We start from the raw sequence: 18012 nt of genomic DNA on the forward strand, positions 1-18012 counted from the left end.
CAGCCTTCACCCGGGCCAAGGCACGGAGGAGGTCACAGGAAGGCAGCCCAGCCCCCGAGCCTGCTAAACGTCAGGCCAAGCGGCGGTCCTGAGACGGGCAGCTTTGAGGTGAACTCAGGTCTTCTTCAGGGGAGGGTGACAGGACCTCTCCTTCCCCCGGTGGAAAAGGAATATGACCCAGCCACACCTTGGGACGCCCCAGTGCCTCCTCTGTCTGGGCCGGTCATTCCACTTCGCAGCCCCATCGTGGGTACACCAGTGGTTCGCATGACCCCGCTGGTTCAGTTTCTGGGAGCCTGGCTAGAGCTTCCGAATATGTCCCGCTGGCTTGCTCGCGCGATCAGGCTCGGCTATGCAATTCAGTTTGCACGGTTTCCTCCTTCAGGGAATCCGTTATCCCATGGTGGGTGGCAATGTCCCTGTCATGCATGCAGAGATCGTAACCCTACTGGCAAAGGGCGCGATCAAAAGATCAGCAGGTATTGCTTAGCATATTTTCCATGTGGAATATGCTTCCCAGTGTACCTTGGTATTGGCGTTGAGCCTAGCCCCTTGTCCATGCTAAATCTCACGGCAAGGAGCTCAGGTCAGCGCAGGATGCTGGAAGACAGCCGTTGTGGCGAGATTAGATTGGGACCCCCATACCGTCAGTCACTGACGTAACTCGTAGTGGACTGACTGAAAGGGAACGTCTCGGTTACATATGTAACTCTGATCATCCTTGAGATGTTTCTACAACTTGATTGGAGTCCACCTGTGGTAAATTCAGTTGATTGGACATGATTTGCAAAGGCACACAGCTGTCTATATAAGGTCCCACAGTTAACAGTGCATGTCAGAGCACAAACCAAGCCATAAAGTCCAAGGAATTGTCTGTAGACCTCCGAGACAGGATTGTATCGAGGCACAGTTCTGGGGAAGGGTACAGAAATATTTCTGCAGCATTGAAGGTCCCAATGGGCACAGTGGCCTCCATCATCTGTAAATGGAAGACGTTTGGAACCACCAGGACTCTACCTAGCGCATTAACAGGTAGTTGCTGAATTCCAGGTGTTTCATATATGAGATGAGGACATGACTGCAGCCGGTGATGAGGCGAAAAACAGCATGTCTAGTGCAAGAAGGCTTTGACTATTTCATTTACATTATTTTATTTATCCATTACATTGAAGAATTTTGAAGGATATTGGTTTACTAATGCCCCTTTTGAGCTCAACTGAGACTTGAGTGTCTGTAGATGTTTAAGAGGCTGTTGTGTTGAACTTGATTTACTGCAATAGAGACAGAGCGACACGCGTCATAATCTGAAGACCACTCCCACCGGGGGGGGGGAAACAATCAAACCGTCTCCATTGACTTTGTATTGTGTGAAGCGGCCTTTTTGTCATTTCGGATTTATAACAAAAAACTGAACAATGTATAAAAGCTGATATGTGACAAGGTGTACAGCAAACAAGCTAAACAAAACCCAGAAGCAAAAACCCAGACGTTTTTATAAGCTGTTGACCCAAAAAACGAGCGTTTAAGTACAAAAAAGTGGATTCATGCCATTGAGACAGAGTGCGCGGGTCATATTACACTGAGAACTACGACGACTAGAGGGGAACGTAATCAGCGACAGTAAATATAATATATAAAACGGACATTTGGATATTTGACTTAACAGTGACAAAATGTTTACTGCACACATAGACATATTGAGGCATAGTGAGTGTCAGGATCCCAAAATTGACCCATTCTTCCTGCTGAAGCTTCACTTCGTATTGCCTGTATCCACTTTTATCTTCTTAAACGCTCGTTTTTTTTGGGTCGACAGCTTATAAAAACGTATTTCTGTGTTTTCCGAAATGACAATGAGGCAGCCTCCCGCAATGCAAAGTCAATCGATAGCGTTGGATTGTTTTTCCCCCTGGTGTGGGCGTGGCCTAAATACGCTCTGTCTCTACACCCCTTCGTTCGAAGGGTGGTCCTGAAAAATCTTCGCTCTCCCATGCCTGCCTCACTTGTGTTGAAAACTGAAGCCAAAGCGTCTCGACCGCCCCCAGATGGTTGGTCCCAGTATCGTTCATACATGAACCAATGCAACTGACACTGTAAGTCACATGACAGTGACAACAACAACATTTGTTGTTTCTTCCGTGAAACAATTAGTCCTTGTGGACAGATTAATACGTGCAAAAAAATGTAAAGCGCATATGCGAGATTAGTGTATATAGTATGCCCGTGAGTGTACATAGTATGTTAGAAAAATAGGGCTGTGTTCATACCATGCTGATGATTAAATTTACATCACACCTATATAGTAGTCTATTATTAAAAAAAAAAGTTTATTATACTTGCATCTGCTATGCACCCTCTATGCATTTTGCAGTTATCCTCTGTCCAACGAATTAACAGTGATTATGTATGGAAGTAAAATAATGACAAATGTTTTTGAAACAAAAAAGCTTGTTGAATTGCACTACTTGAAAAAAATATGCATTGCATTTTACTGGGCTGAAATTCAACATGGTTGTATATTTAAGATGTGAATATTTAAATTCAAAAAATTTCACACACATTTTCATTATTAAAAATTAAATAATCCATCTCAGATTTCACTTCCAAAATATTCATTCTGTTTAAAAATTCAACCTATAATATTCGACAGGCAATTTTCGGTCCATTTTATTTCACTTTACAAATTCGCTGTGAGGGGAAAAAGTGGGAGGGGAAGCTATTTTAATTAAAGATTACAAGCGCACATTTTTCAAAAGAAAAAGATGTGCACTAATGAATAATTTCATTAAAAAATAAAAATTGTCCATTTTGATTTAATTGTGATCCACTTGGGTACATGTACATTATACGCCTGCGTTTTTGTATGAACAGCATGAAGTATGCAAATTCAGTTTTTATTTTATTTTTTATTTTTTTCTTGTGGACCTAATAGAGGCTGGGTGCCACAGAACCAATTTCTCATTTTTCTCAGGACATTTATTTATATATCTGTCAGGTAGACGGACAATTTTATGCATGGTATTACTGAAATGCTTACTGCAGCTTGTAATATGTGCTGTCCCATTTTTTTTTTTTAAACGACTGCTTTTATGCATGCGCAAATGTAGCCTACAAACTTTCACGTGTGCGTGTTCACGTGTAACATTAACGTTGCAGGTGGTGATGAATGACTGTGAAAATGCGTTTCTCTGGAGAGCTTCTCCCATTCTCGTCAAGAGAGAGGAGCAGGAAAAGATCAATGGCCTTCAGCAGCTGAAGTGATTCTCCCGTGGCTCGCCGGCTGCTTAAACCGCACGTGTTTCCACGGAGCTGTCAGATGGAGCGCGAGGTCTCATTGTTCAGAGATGACACCATGTGAATCCATCAGTGGTCGACCTGATCCAATCCTATAAGGAGAGATGAATTGCAATGGTTCATATAGTCAATAGAGTCACATGCATGTTTATTCATGTATTTACATAAACATACACGCATAAATATACCTATAGGCCTAACCTTTTGACAGTGTACTTTTATTACACTACACACACACACATGCGGTTTCGCTATCTTTGTGGGGACTCTAGGCAGAATGTTTTTTATACTGCACAAACTATATTATATCCCCTAACACTAAACTTACCCCTAAATCACACAAAACTTTCTGCATTTTTACATTTAAAAAACAAAACAAAACATTATTTAGTTGGACTGCTGACTGGTCCCTTAGGTGATTTCAGGATTTACTATCCTTGTGGGGACATTTGGATTTACAATGTAATTTAAACCCGTACACACACACACACAATATCTATATATACTGTATATATATATATATATATATATATATATATATATATATATATATATATATATATATATATATATATATATATATATATATATATATATATATATATATAGGCCTATGTATACAAAATGTAGTGCGGGCTTGATTTTGTCAATCGGGAATTGACTGGATGGCTGGATTGTTGTGGTCTGAGTGACAGGTTGTCCCGCACTAATTTCGGTAAACACGTCATTCAGAGAAGGAAATAAACACTGCAATATTCCATAAACATAATAATAATAGTCAGTTTAGATTTCATGGCTTTAAACAATAATATAACTCTTGAATTAATATTTTAAGAACTATAAAAAGTATTTTGATAGCATTTGTAAGGTAATCTCTCATAGGCTAATGAACAGTAGGCTAACTTGTTTCTTTTGATAACAGTCATCATGTTGTGATGTTCAGTCTCCTTCTACAACACACTGAGACGTTTTGATAAACTCAGCTCGTATGGACTCTGGCAGTGCAGAAATTGCTTCGTGAGCGTCTCGTGCGATTGTTAAAACGGCGCGCTCTGTGCTTTGGTCGTCAATCACCTCAGCACCCTTCCTTTGGGCTCAAGGGCTTCAGCGGGAGAGCTAAATTGGCTCTAGCATCATCACCGCAGCTCTCGCCGTCTTCAATGAAGGGTTTTTTTGGGGGGGTGAGATTTTTTTTTTTGCACGTGGTATAGAAAGCAAGGCTGTCTTCTGTCATCCTTTTCCTTTTCAAGTTTCTGGGGGCAGAAGGGAGCCACTCGCTGTGTGAATGATATGAAAAGCCTTTTAAAAGCACATTAAAATGGGGAAGTTGTGTACAAAGAGGCGTTCTCTCCTGGTTGGGGGAGATATCGGGAATCACAAATGTCTCTGGGAGGTGTAGAGAAAGGTTAAACGAAGAAGAGACTGACAGAAAATGGCCTGTGTCAGTAGACAGAAGTATTGCATAACAAGCACATCAACAAAACACCTGTATAGGCCTACGTCTTGAGTTGCTGAGGCATGAAGATTTACAAGTACTGCATGAACTCTGGATGTATGAAAAATTATTTGTGACTAGTGTAGTTGGTCTCAAATAGCTTAATGGACCTCAGGGAGAGCTATTTGTTGGCCGCTTTTCATTTTTTATTTCCTCGGTTTATTTGACGGTTAAACCGTCAAATCAATCCAAGGTCAAAAGGTCTGTTTGAAGCTTTGAAATGCAGTTCAGTGGTATTAAAAAAAGATATAGCCTATATACTTTTTTTGTAAACCCATAACTTTTTTACGAAAAACAAGGGATGAGTCAAAACATGTTTTTGTGGTAATAAACATTGTATGGAAGCTTGTTAATGCCACAGAATAATAATTAAAATTGCAACTTTTTGTCTCTGTCATTTACTGCTTGGAGACGCAAAGGCAGAGGATCCAAATGCAGTTTTATTTCAGGGTAATGCAGAATCGTAATCTAAAATACAGGCAAGGGTCAGAACCTCGGGGAAAACAATCCAAACAATAACAGAGTCCAAGACACTGGCAAATCCAGGGAGACAAGCAGAAGATCAAAACCATGAGACGGGAAACCAGAAATTATGCCCAGAAATGCAGTGACACAAAATACAAGACTTTGCAATGAGTGACTGAATGAACAGGGCTTATATAGACAGAGTAAACAAGGGTAATGACACACAGGTGGAAGTGATCAAACAATAATGAGTCCAGGCAATGGGTTATGGGAAGTGTAGCTCATGATGGGAAAGCCAAGGAGACGGGAGTGGACCAACTGGTGGATGTATGTATGTAACAGAATTTACATATAAACGTGCAATTATGTTGCAATTGTAAGTTTATATCATGCAATTAACACACAAGAACATTTTTAAAATCTTGAAATTGAAAAGTTCTAAATGTTAAGGGTTCTTCATGGAACAATGCCAATAAGAAATCTTTATTTTTAAGTGTGTACTGAACCCAGAATTTTCCATTTTATCATTCAGATATTTAACAGATATTCACCCACATTATTTGGAATTCTCTTGTTGTAAAAGTGCTCAGTGAGTGTGTGTGTGTGTGTGTGTGTGTGTGTGTGTGTGTGTGTGTGTGTGTGTGTGTGTGTGTGTGTGTGTGTGTGTGTGTGTGTGTGTGTGTGTGTGTGTGTGTGTGTTTGTGTGTGGCTCAGGTAAACCCCAAGTTATGGGGACAAAGTGTTGCCACAAAGGTGGCAATATCCAAAATCCTTGACCTTGTGGGGACATTTTTTAGTGCCCAATGAAGAAAACAGCTTGTAAAATGTAAAAATGCAGAACATTTAGTCAAAGAACCGGTGAAGAACCTCTGAAGAACTGCTGAAGAACCACTGAAGCACCAAAATTGGTGCTATATAGCACTAAAAAAGGTTCCCCTATGATTACGAGCCAAGAACCATTTTTGGTGCCATATAGAACCTTTTTTTTTTCAGAGTGTATAGGTCTACCAAATGGGTAGGGTTAGGGTAGAATATATGGTTTGTACAGTATAAAAACCATAACGCCTATGGAGAGTCCCTGTAAACCAAATATTCAAGAATGTGTGTGTGTGTACATATAATAGAAAAGCAGCAGTAAAGAATTAACAAGAGCCGTCAGAGCTGTTTAGAGAGCAGTACACGGATGTGGTGTCTTCTGATGAAGGAGATGCTATGAAAAGAAATCTGCTATGGTCTGCTGACCATTATTCTAGGCCAGCTGAAAACATTGTCACAGTGGCTCCAGTCACTTTCAAAACTGGTATGTGGCTAAATGAGTTGCTTTGTTTTTGCAATGTCTTACTGAATCTGCCGCAGAGGAACAGAAGTAAAACTGCTCTTCAGCAGAGTTTCTGAGTCTGAATCGCTTTATGCGTAAATGAAAGTGAAAAAAGAGGAAGAGAGAGAATGAAATGACCTGCATGACCATGTGTCTCATTTGTTCTGTGGTCTCGGGCATGTAATTCCTTCATGCTGAATTTTAATAGGATAATGTACTTCATGTTTCACACAGTGCCACACTTACAGGTCTTATGAACTACCTGTCAGAAGAATACATGAATATATAACATGATGAAGCATGATGAAAAACATCATCTACACAAATCCTCAAGGATGAACTCCTCATTTCACACCTATTTTTATATCCAATCGTAACTGACTAGTACAGTACAATACATAGCTTTTCAGGTTTGTGTTCTGTTCTGTTGACTATGGCTGTTTCTCAATATGTGTTCTTAAAGGGTTAGTGAACTCAACAAAAAGATGTTCCGAAGATGAACGACAGTCTTATGGGTTTGGAATGTCATGAGGGTGAGTAATTATTGACAGAATTTTCCTTTTTGAACTATCCCTTTAGCGATCTTGCGTCCTTTTGTTCTCATACTACATCATCATCAACTGTCGAAGTTTAATTCCAGGGCTGCATACGAAATTGCATACTTGCCTACTATATAGTGGGCGATGCTGCTAACTGGTACGCTGGTAGGTCACGTGATAAGGGCAACATGGCAACAATACATCCAGATTACATTTATACACACATTCATACTATATTAGTATGAATACACTCTAAAAAAAAAAGGTTCTACAACCCCAAATCAGAAAAAGTTGGGACAGAAAAAAAGAAGTGATTTCTAAATTTACTTTGACTTGTATTTCATTGCAGACAATATGAACACAAAATATTTCATGTTTTGTCTGGTCAACTTCATGTCATTTGTAAATATGCATCCTTTCCTGTCATTCAGACCTGCAACACATTTCAAAAAAAGTTGGGACAGTAAAGCATTTACCACTTTGTAGTGTTGCCATTCCTTTTCACAACACTTAAAAGACGTTTAGGGACTGAAGACACCAAGTGATGAAGTGTTTCAGGTGTAATTTTGTCCCATTCTTCCTGCAAACAAGTCTTAAGGTGGGCAACAGTACGGGGTCTTCGTTGTCGCATTTTGCGCTTCAAAATGCGCCACACATTCTCTATTGGAGACAGGTCGGGACTGCAGGCAGGCCAGTCAAGTACCCGCACCCTCTTCCTCCGCAGCCAGGACTTTGTAATGTGTGCAGAATGTGGTTTTGCATTGTCTTGTTGAAATATGCATGGACGTCCCTGGAAAAGATGTCTTCTTGAAGGCAGCATATTATGCTCTAAAATCTCTATGTACTTTTCAGCATTAATGGTGCCTTCACAGAAGTGCAAGTTACCTTTGCCAAGGGCACTGACAAAACCCCATACCATGACAGACCCTGGCTTTTGGACTTGTTGCTGGTAACAGTCTGGATGATCCTTTTCTTCTTTGGTCCGGAGCACACGGCGTCCATTCCTCCCAAAAAATACCTGAAATACTGATTCATCTGACCACAGTACACGTTTCCACTGTGTGATGGTCCATCCCAGATGCCTCCGAGCCCAGAGAAGTCGACGCCGCTTCTGGACACTGTTAACATAGGGCTTCCTTTTGGCACAGTACAGTTTTAACTGGCATTTGTGGATGTAACTACGTGTTGTGGTACTTGACAAAGGTTTGCCAAAGTAGTCCTGAGCCCATGTGGTGATATCGCTTATAGATGAATGACGATTCTTGATGCAGTGCCGTCTGAGGGATCGGAGATCACGGTTGTTCAGCTTAGGCTTGCGCCCTTGTCCTTTACGCACTGAAATTCCTCCAGATTCCTTGAATCTTAATTATGTTATGCACTGTTGAATGTGAAATATCCAAATCTCTTCCTATCTTTCTTTGAGGAACATTGTTTTTTAACATTTCAATAATTTTCTCACGTATTTGTTGACAAACTGGCGATCCTCGGCCCATCTTTGCTCCTAAAGGATTAGACCTTTCTTGGATGCTGCTTTTGTACCAAATCATAATTACAATCACCTGTTGACATCACCTGTTTCAAATCACATCATTATTTAACCATTTTACCTCATTACTAGCCCTAAATTGCTCCTGTCACAACTTTTTTTGAAATGTGTTGCAGGTCTGAATGACAGGAAAGGATGCATATTTACAAATGACATGAAGTTGACCAGACAAAACATGAAATATTTTGTGTTCATATTGTCTGCAATGAAATACAAGTCAAAGTAAATTTAGAAATCACTTCTTCTTTTTTTTTTGCGTTTTCCATACTGTTCCAACTTTTTCTGATTTGGGGTTGTATATGGCACCAAAAATGGTTCTTGGCTCGTAATCATAGGGGAACCTTTTTAAGTGCTATATAGCACCAATTTTGGTTCTTCAGCAGCTCTTCAGCGGTTCTTCAGAGGTTCTTTGACTAAGGTTTTTTAGAGTGTATACTTATATACATATTCAAAATAAGTAACTCAAGAGAGTATGTAAATACAGAGGATGCATGAAAGTAAACACTCTAAAAAAAGGCACTAAAAGTGGTTCTTCGTCGTAATCATAGGGGAACTTTTGGTGCTATATAGCACCATATTTTAACATGTTCTGTATATGGTAGCGGTGCTATATAGCACCTTAATCAGTGGTGCAATATAGCACCTTAGCAAAAGAACCGCTGAAGAACCACTGAAGCACCAAAATTGGTGCTATACAGCACTTAAAAAGGTTCCCCAATTTTAGTGCCATATAGAACCCTTTTTTTTTTAGAGTGACCTGGATGTGTTCTTGATACCAAGGATGCATCGAATGCAGACTTGAGAGAATCAAACCATTAGAAATCCCAGAAGACACTGGGAAGATATGGAAGACACTCATGTACAGAATCCTGTAAGCTTTAAACTTCTCATTCTCAATTAAAGGTAGGGTAGGCAATTGCGGAGGGGCTACTATTTCATGTATATATTTAAGAAAAATATGTTATACTTTTATAAAAAAAATTATATTTATATATGAAATAAATTATATATGCAGTATATACATGCAAATATTTCTTAAATATATACATGCATGTGTGTGTATTTATATATACATAATAATTATACACAGTTAACACACATATACTATGAAAACACAAACTTTTATTTTGGATGCAATTGATTACGATAAATTTTTCCCTAGCACTAAAATCATTATTTTTCTCAAAATTCTACAAACAATACCCCATAATGACAACGTGAAAGAAGTTTGTTTGAAATCTTTGCAAATTTATTTAAAATAAAAAATGAAAAAAATCACATGTAAATATTAAATAAATTGCAATATCGCATAAAACATTAGTGAATAAAGCACCGTTTATGCACATGTTTCCGACTCAAACGAGTGCATACGTTTTTTTATGCGCATTTTTAGAATTTATGCGCATATTGGCGTTTCCATTCAGCATTTATTGATGCGATATCCCAAAATACGCATAAAAATAGGTGGATGGAAACATAGCTAGTGAAGGTCCCAATGAGCAGAGTGGCCTCCATCATCCGTAATTGGAAGAATTTCGGAACCACCAGGACTCTTCCTAGAGCTGGCTGCCCGGCCAAACTGAGCAATCAGGGGAGAAGGGCCTTAGTCAGGGAGGTGACCAAGAACCCATGGTCACTCTGACAGAGCTCCAGTGTTTCTCTGTGGATAGAGGAGAACCTTCCAGAAGAACAACCATCTCTGCAGCACTCCACCAATCAGGCCTGTATGGTAGAGTGGCCAGACGGAAGCCACTCCTCAGTCAGTTGAGCAACAAGATCGCAGCACATCTCAATTTTCACAAAGATGCGTTCTGTGTCCTCGCACCCTTTCGAGTTCGTTCTTTCAAGGTAGCCTGGCAAGACCGGTCATCACGGAAATGCTGTCCCGTTCTTCCATTCTTGGAATTTAGAAACAGCTATTTTGACTTTCTGTTTTGTTTCCTTTAGTTCCTGTTTCTGCTTCCTTGGCCACTATGTCCTTGTTGGTTTCTATAGTTACGTATTAGTTTCACCTGTGTCTAGTTTGGTTTCCTTTGTTCAAACCCTGTATTTGTATCCCTGTGTTTTAGTTGTTCCTTGTCTGTTAATATTTGAGCATATATTGTGGTTTGCGTTAGAGCCCTGCGCGGGACTGTTTTCTTCATCCCGCTCCCGCCCGCACCCGCCGAATTTCTGACCTTTACCGCCCGCTCCCGCAACGTATGTGTTACACTCCCGCAATATGTATGTCCACTCCCGCCCGCACCCGCAAAACTCTGAGAATTTATTCCCGCACAATAATAGAGATGCATTGATTTTGTGTCTTCTCCCGTCCCGCAGGGAAAAAAAAACACGTTATTTGTATTGATATTATTAAAGAGATTCATGGGGTTGTTTGTTTCGTTTCCCTGGCCTGCATGTAAAAAAAAAAAAAAGACAAATACATTCAAATATAATTTAGTTTTTATCAAAAACTTTGCACATAAAAATAGACTGCTTTGCAAAACAGAAAACAGAAAAACAGATTGAGAAACAAAAAACAGATCCCAATTCGTCGGTCAGTTCCGACGTACGTCGAACGTGACCGACTGAAAGGAAACCTGAGAAAACATGCTTCAACAGAACGTAATGTGAACACAAAATAGCAAACGGACATTTAGAAACAATCAATTTCCACTCACTAAACTTCTATGTATTGTTTGTCAAAAACACCAAACAGTCAACTTGACCTGCAGGGAGTGCTGAGCGTTTTTGGTGAGGTATGATCAAGTAGCTATGTATTTGCCAGCTGCGCAATATGTGGATACATATAACGTTATACCGCATGATTTTGCCTACCAAAACAATTGAGAAACTTCTCCAAACGTCAGACTTTCCTTGCTTAGCTTTTGTGCTGTAAATACCTCGTTTGAGGTTCTTTTCTACATCATCTATTGACCATACCTGTCAAGTTTTGGATTTGAAAATAAGGGAAATTTTTCGGCGCCCACTGCAAGCAGTCCCACCACCCCAACCAAGCTCCAGTATCCCTTACATTTTAAGACAGGTGTTATAGCCCAAATGAAAACACAAAAGGGTATATATAATGAGCATTTATTTAAAGGCTTATTTGCATATTTTCTGTTCATTTAAAATTGCTTGTCTTTAGATTTTATTTTCATTCCACACATTCTTTTCATTTCATATTGCTTTTCTTTTACAGTTTTTCTTTTCTTTTCATTTCACACAACTTTTCTTTACTCTGTTAGTGAGTTATTGTACACATTTGTTGCAGACTTTGCATTTTTTAAGACTGTTTTGGAAGGAGTGTATTTGTGGGCTGGGCCAGAGTGGTTCATTTTACATGAGAGTAGAGCACAAACAGTTCTGTTGTCTAATGTCATCCTATTCTCTGTAACAATCTTTCGTACCATGCTAAATACCCTTTCTGAACTTGCATTGCTATGGGCAGGGCTCGAGACATGAACGCTTGTACGCCGGGACAAGTGGATTTTTTGAAGGGGCAAGTGAAAAATAATTTGACTTGCCCAACAGACAAGTATCCTGAGCAGTGGCGGTTCTAGACCACGGTAACTATGGGGGCCAGGCAGGGGCCACTTGTGCTTTTAGGGGGCACACGTTAACATTTATCTTAACCAGTAGATAATTAGGTAGTTCACCTGAAAATTCTATCACCATTTACTCACCCCCATGTCGTTCCAAATAGGACTTTCTTATGTTGAACACAATATTAACTTATTTATTTTATTAAACTGTTGTATAAGATCAGTAGGCCTATCGCATTTGCACTCATGCTATTCTGGGTAGAAAAACAGAACTTGTGTGATATTGCACTCGTTACTCATGTTATATTGCTTAGTCTATATCATGATGTAAATGTGAGGGCGTTTTCACACTGGCAGTTTAGTTTGAATAATTGGTAATGTGAAAGTTGTCATGCGGACCCGGGTGAGCTGAGCTCAGGGGAACTGAATTCGATACTGCCTGAAGGAGGTAGTCTGAGCTCGGTTGCGCAAATTGCGCTCGAGCTGTGCTGCGATTCATGGGAATTTGAAAGCAACAAGCTAATACGACTAGCGGGCCAGTGGCGGACCACTGGAGGCAAAGTTGGCGGCCCACCGGGGGCCCGCTGGCATTTTGCTCATCGTTTTCCTAGCGGACCACCGGCGGCAGCCACCACTTTTCCGACAGTGGTCCGCTACCGAGCCGCTGGTTTATAATAAATGTTTTCTGGCCACCCACGGACGATCCACTGGTCATATGATTCACAACTGGGTAATTATAGTTAGATCCAATATAATAATATTTAATGCAATAATGAATCAAAAACAAAGTACACAACTGCTAATAACCATTGTATATGTATTTTTTTGGATAGAGGCAACACAAATGCGTAGCTAAACAAATGGAAATAAACATAAAATAACTATAAACATTATGATAGCCTATTCAAAATATGTACTTTTGTTAATATATATAGGCCTATATATATATATATATATATATATATATATATATATATATATATATATATATATATATATATATATATATATATATATATATATATAAACAGGATACATAAGACTGTATTATATATTATAGCCTAAGATTAAGACTCGGGTGCGCAAGAAAAGTAACCTGCGCATGCATTTTATCAGATGACGGTGTATTTAGTTCAATACAACACATGTGTAAGGGATGATAGTGTTGATGATTTACCTTGGATACGAGCGAGAGGGAGCCTGTGGTGTATTCGCGGTGTAGAACGCGCTCTGACGCGGACCACAACAAACGTGCCCAGTGTAAAAACGCTCTGAGTCTAAAACTCAAACAGGGGCATTTCTGCCGCATATCTTGAATTTTATGGACATTCTGGCACTGAAATGGTTTGGTTAACGACATTCTAACAATACAGGTTTTGGAACAACACGAGGGTGAGTTACATTATGTGTTTTTATTTTCTTTTAGGGGGAACTAACCCTTTATTTTATTCCCAGATTATTGAAAGTCTTTTATTTGGCCATGTACTGTATCACTCGATCTGCAGTCTCTACACGTGAAGTAAAATCATTTCAAGTTCATTTATTTATTTGAAAAGTAATGTATCTGTAATATGATCATGCATGCTCAATTTATAAAAGTAAAACTAAACCATTTATTTTACATGTTTTGTAGCCTACCTGCTCTCTGTTAGCAGACTCTTCGCAAAGTTAGCATAGACTTCAAAACAAACATCTAATACTCTATAAGCAACACTGGACAATTGGATAAAATAATATTATTTCTCGCTATATGTGAACAAGACTGAAATTACATTATTCTGTATCTTTTCTCAGGTATGCCTATCTCTGTCATATTCGCACATGAACGGTTCTTTCATTGCGTTGGTCATAATTTATCTTTGGCTGCATCTTCCTAATTCGGAATATGATCAAAGATTACATATGTGGACGTGTTCGGAGAAATTAGCCATTGAAAAAATATATTTTAACTACCAGTAAATGAACGAAATGACTGAATGGAATTCAAAGTCGTCAAGTCAGTAAAATTAATCTCCAGTAGCTATCACTGCTGCGTAAGGGTGCAGTTACATTCAACACAACGTGTATAAAGAGAGCTTATTTTATCTATAATCAAGTGCGTAGCAACCGCTATAGCCCGCGTTTTACAACTATTTGAGCGAATGCAGACTGAGTGACGAATCATTCATAAACAGACATCACTTGCGCGCCACAGCGCGCAGCCTCCTCATTGCTTCTCTGCATTGGTTATTGGTTATGACACAATAAAGTGCTCTTTTCATCACACACCGCCACAGCAAAAAACGCACATTGCAACCAGTTTCAGAACATTGTTTGGTGCGATGTGATTCCAAATTTACGGGGGCCAGAGGGGGGGCCAGGCTTGTTGACACGGGGGCACCGGCCCCCCTGGCCACCCCCCTAGAACCGCCACTGATCCTGAGTAAAATGTCAAAACAAAAAAATAACTAGGGAATCACCAAAGTGCAATAATGATTCTGCATTCAGTTAGTGTAAGTGGCGATCGATAGTGGATAATAATATAAAACGAACTGACAACAATGTTGAGTGGTTGAGGCTCGCGCAGCCTCTCGAAGAGAAAATCGAAAACAAATGAGCGGCGCTCACACACAGAAACTCAGTTAACATACACGATTAAAATGGTGGAGTTTTTATATTTATAACATATGATACAGTTAAGCAACATTACACTAACAAGAGTGTTGTTTTCCAGAATACCATCACGACTGGAAATGACACTGATTTCATACGCCAGTTCCATAAACAATTAATTAACATTAAGTCACTTACATTTTATAATTAAATTCGCTGTCCCATTGATCACGGTATTTACACGTAGACGGGCTCTGGTGGAGAGCAACTGCGCTCGACTGCAAAATCCGACACATCCGCCTTTCGCTCGCGAGAGTTTTTTGACATACGTCGGCATGACATCAGAGCAAGGCGGACCGCCCTCGGACACTTTTCTAACCGGAATGCATCTCGCGCTGATCACCGGTGATCGGTTCTGCGCAGATTTCGCTCATCTCAAACAAGCCTATCTTCTCCATCATATCGTCAGGCAACCTCCCTATCCCGCCGATTCCCGCGGTGTTTTTTTTAGCCGCCCATTCCCGCCCGCAGCAAAATTCAAACCGCCCGCTCCCGCGAGATTTGCGTTGGGTCCCGCGGGACCCGGCGGGACTCAATCCCAATGCAGCCCTCTAGCTTGCGTTATTCTCCCAGTGATCTCCTGCGTGTTCTTTCTGAGTGCCTTTGGATTATTAATAAAGAGTGTTTGTTTACTACACCAAAAGTCTTGTTTGTGCGTGCTGAGCACACACAAGACAATACACTTGTTCTTATTATGGGAAAGGTTACTAAAATGAGCCACATTTTTGAAGATATGGAAGCAGCTCTCTTCGGAATCTTTTTTATCTGAATCATCCTCATTGCGTACACATGAATATTTTATGTAATAAATCATTACGTAAATCCTGATGAGCAAAAACCTTGTTCAATAACTTTTTTATTGATTAAATGTAAAACAATATTTTTATTATTCAATTTACCTATCAAATAATTTATTATACGCCTCAAAGAATCACAAATTATTATTTTTTGTTTAAATGTATTATTGATTTATTGTCGACATTTACTGAAAAACAAGGAAGACTTGGATATATCAGACTTGAACAGTCTGATCCATACGCAGTTTCATCTGTTTTATCTGTGCCCTGGAGCAAAATACGAAAAGATTTTGTAAAGCGATAAGATTTTTTTGCAGCCTTGTTGATGGAGTTCCTCCAGGCTAAGCTCACATTTAATATTGAATTTCATTATATTCAAGTGAGGTATACTCTTTTGAGACCAATTATTGCAGCTTATACTTTGGGCCCCACTGGGTCCGCAATTACTATAGCAGACTCTTGTAATTTTGACACAGTGGGTCACAAAAGGCAATTGGTGAGAACTGAACATTGACCTTTTTCTTCCAGGAAACAGAGAAAAAAATGCTAGTGTTTGACAAACTGCAAAATCAGCATAACCATTTATGCACTGTAGGAGCAGCTTGACAAGCGACTTGCACAGTCATCATATACACATAAAAAAAACAACAACTTATAAAACATAGTATAACCAGAATATTACAACAGCTATTGACAGCACTAACATAGTCAATTTTAAAAAAATAATATAACAAAAAGCAAGGTCTAAATCAGATGAGTTGAGCTGTTACATGAATTGATAACAGTGCAAATTCAGCATTTTTAGTGCTCATTGATTAATCATCTGATGAATTGCCTCAATTATGGTGACGGAACCCTTTAGATCATTCAACACCTACTTTACATGACACTTCTGCCCATGATCCATTGGGAACTGTCCCCTGCTTGACACATGGAACCAATTTAATTGTCGTCCGATTCATCTTCATTTTTGTCTCAAACTATTCCAGACTATTATTTATGGTACATACAGTACTATGTCAGGGGGTTGTGTGTGTGTATGTGTCATCTCATTTTAAAGGGCAATTAAAGTTTACTCTGAGCCATTTCCGGACTGCTTTTAGGAACACTAAAGACCTGTTTTTTCCCCTCGTTTCAAGAAATATCTACGTACACACGAGAGCACTGAAACCGATTCAAAACGATGTAGTATACATGCCAGGCCAGTATGTGGCGCTGTAATTCTGCCACAGAAATACACTAAAAACGGAGAAGAAGAGTTGTGGCTAGAAGGGGGTACAGCAACCGTCGGAAGTGAGGCAAAAATCACAATAAAATAACAATAAATAAATGTGCTACTTACCAGATGTGTTTTATTAACGCCTACACCTACCCCAACCCTAAACCTACCCATACAATAATGCAAATACAGTAATTGAATGATGCAATATTGATTTGAGCATGCCCAGTGCCCGTAGTTGTATTCCTTTCTAGTCTTTCCCGTGCGGGATGTGGTGTGATGACATCACCATTTCACAAAATATACGGATTGGATGTTGTGGCGAAGGGGGCGTGGTTTCACGAGGTCTGCACGGACGGAGGAGGCCAGGAGACGAGCGGAAAGAAAGTAGGTCAAGTGCATGATGATAAACACCTGTGTCTGATTGCAGACCAGGGCACAGCGATTATGTCTCGCACCATAAGCAAACTTTACGAAATATTGGGCATTAAGTCGGTTCGTACCAGCGTTTACCACCCACAAACAGACGGTCTGGTAGAACGATTAAATCGCACGTTAAAGACAATGATTCGTAAATTCGTACACGAAGACGCCAAGAATTGGGACAAATGGCTGGAACCTCTGTTGTTCGCTGTAAGAGAGGTCCCCCAAGCCTCCACGGGGTTTTCCCCCTTCAAGCTCTTGTATGGGCGGCAACCCCAAGGGGTCCTTGACGTCATGCGAGAAGCTTGGGAGGACGGACCCTCGGAGAGCAAAAATGAAATTCAGTATGTCCTGGACCTGAGAGCAAAACTCCACACTTTGGAGCGGCTATCACTGGATAATTTGCTACAGGCTCAGGACACACAAAGCCGGTTGTACAACAGACGAACCAGACTGCGAGAATTTACACCGGGAGAGAAGGTACTTGTATTGCTACCCACCTCTAGTTCAAAATTACTCGCCAAGAACCAACCCTTTCAGGTTACACGGCGAGTGGGGGATCTCAATTATGAGGTAGTTAGAACGGATAGGAATGGGGCACGTCAGATATACCACCTCAATCTACTTGGAATAAATGGAATAAATGGACTAAATGGAACGAGGCGGAGTCAGTGATGCTGGACATGGTGGTATCATCAGAGGATGATCTCGGGCCAGAAGTGAGCATCAAATGCCAACCG

Source organism: Gobio gobio (assembly GCF_949357685.1).
Source record: "Gobio gobio genome assembly, chromosome: 11".
NCBI lineage: Eukaryota > Metazoa > Chordata > Actinopteri > Cypriniformes > Gobionidae > Gobio > Gobio gobio.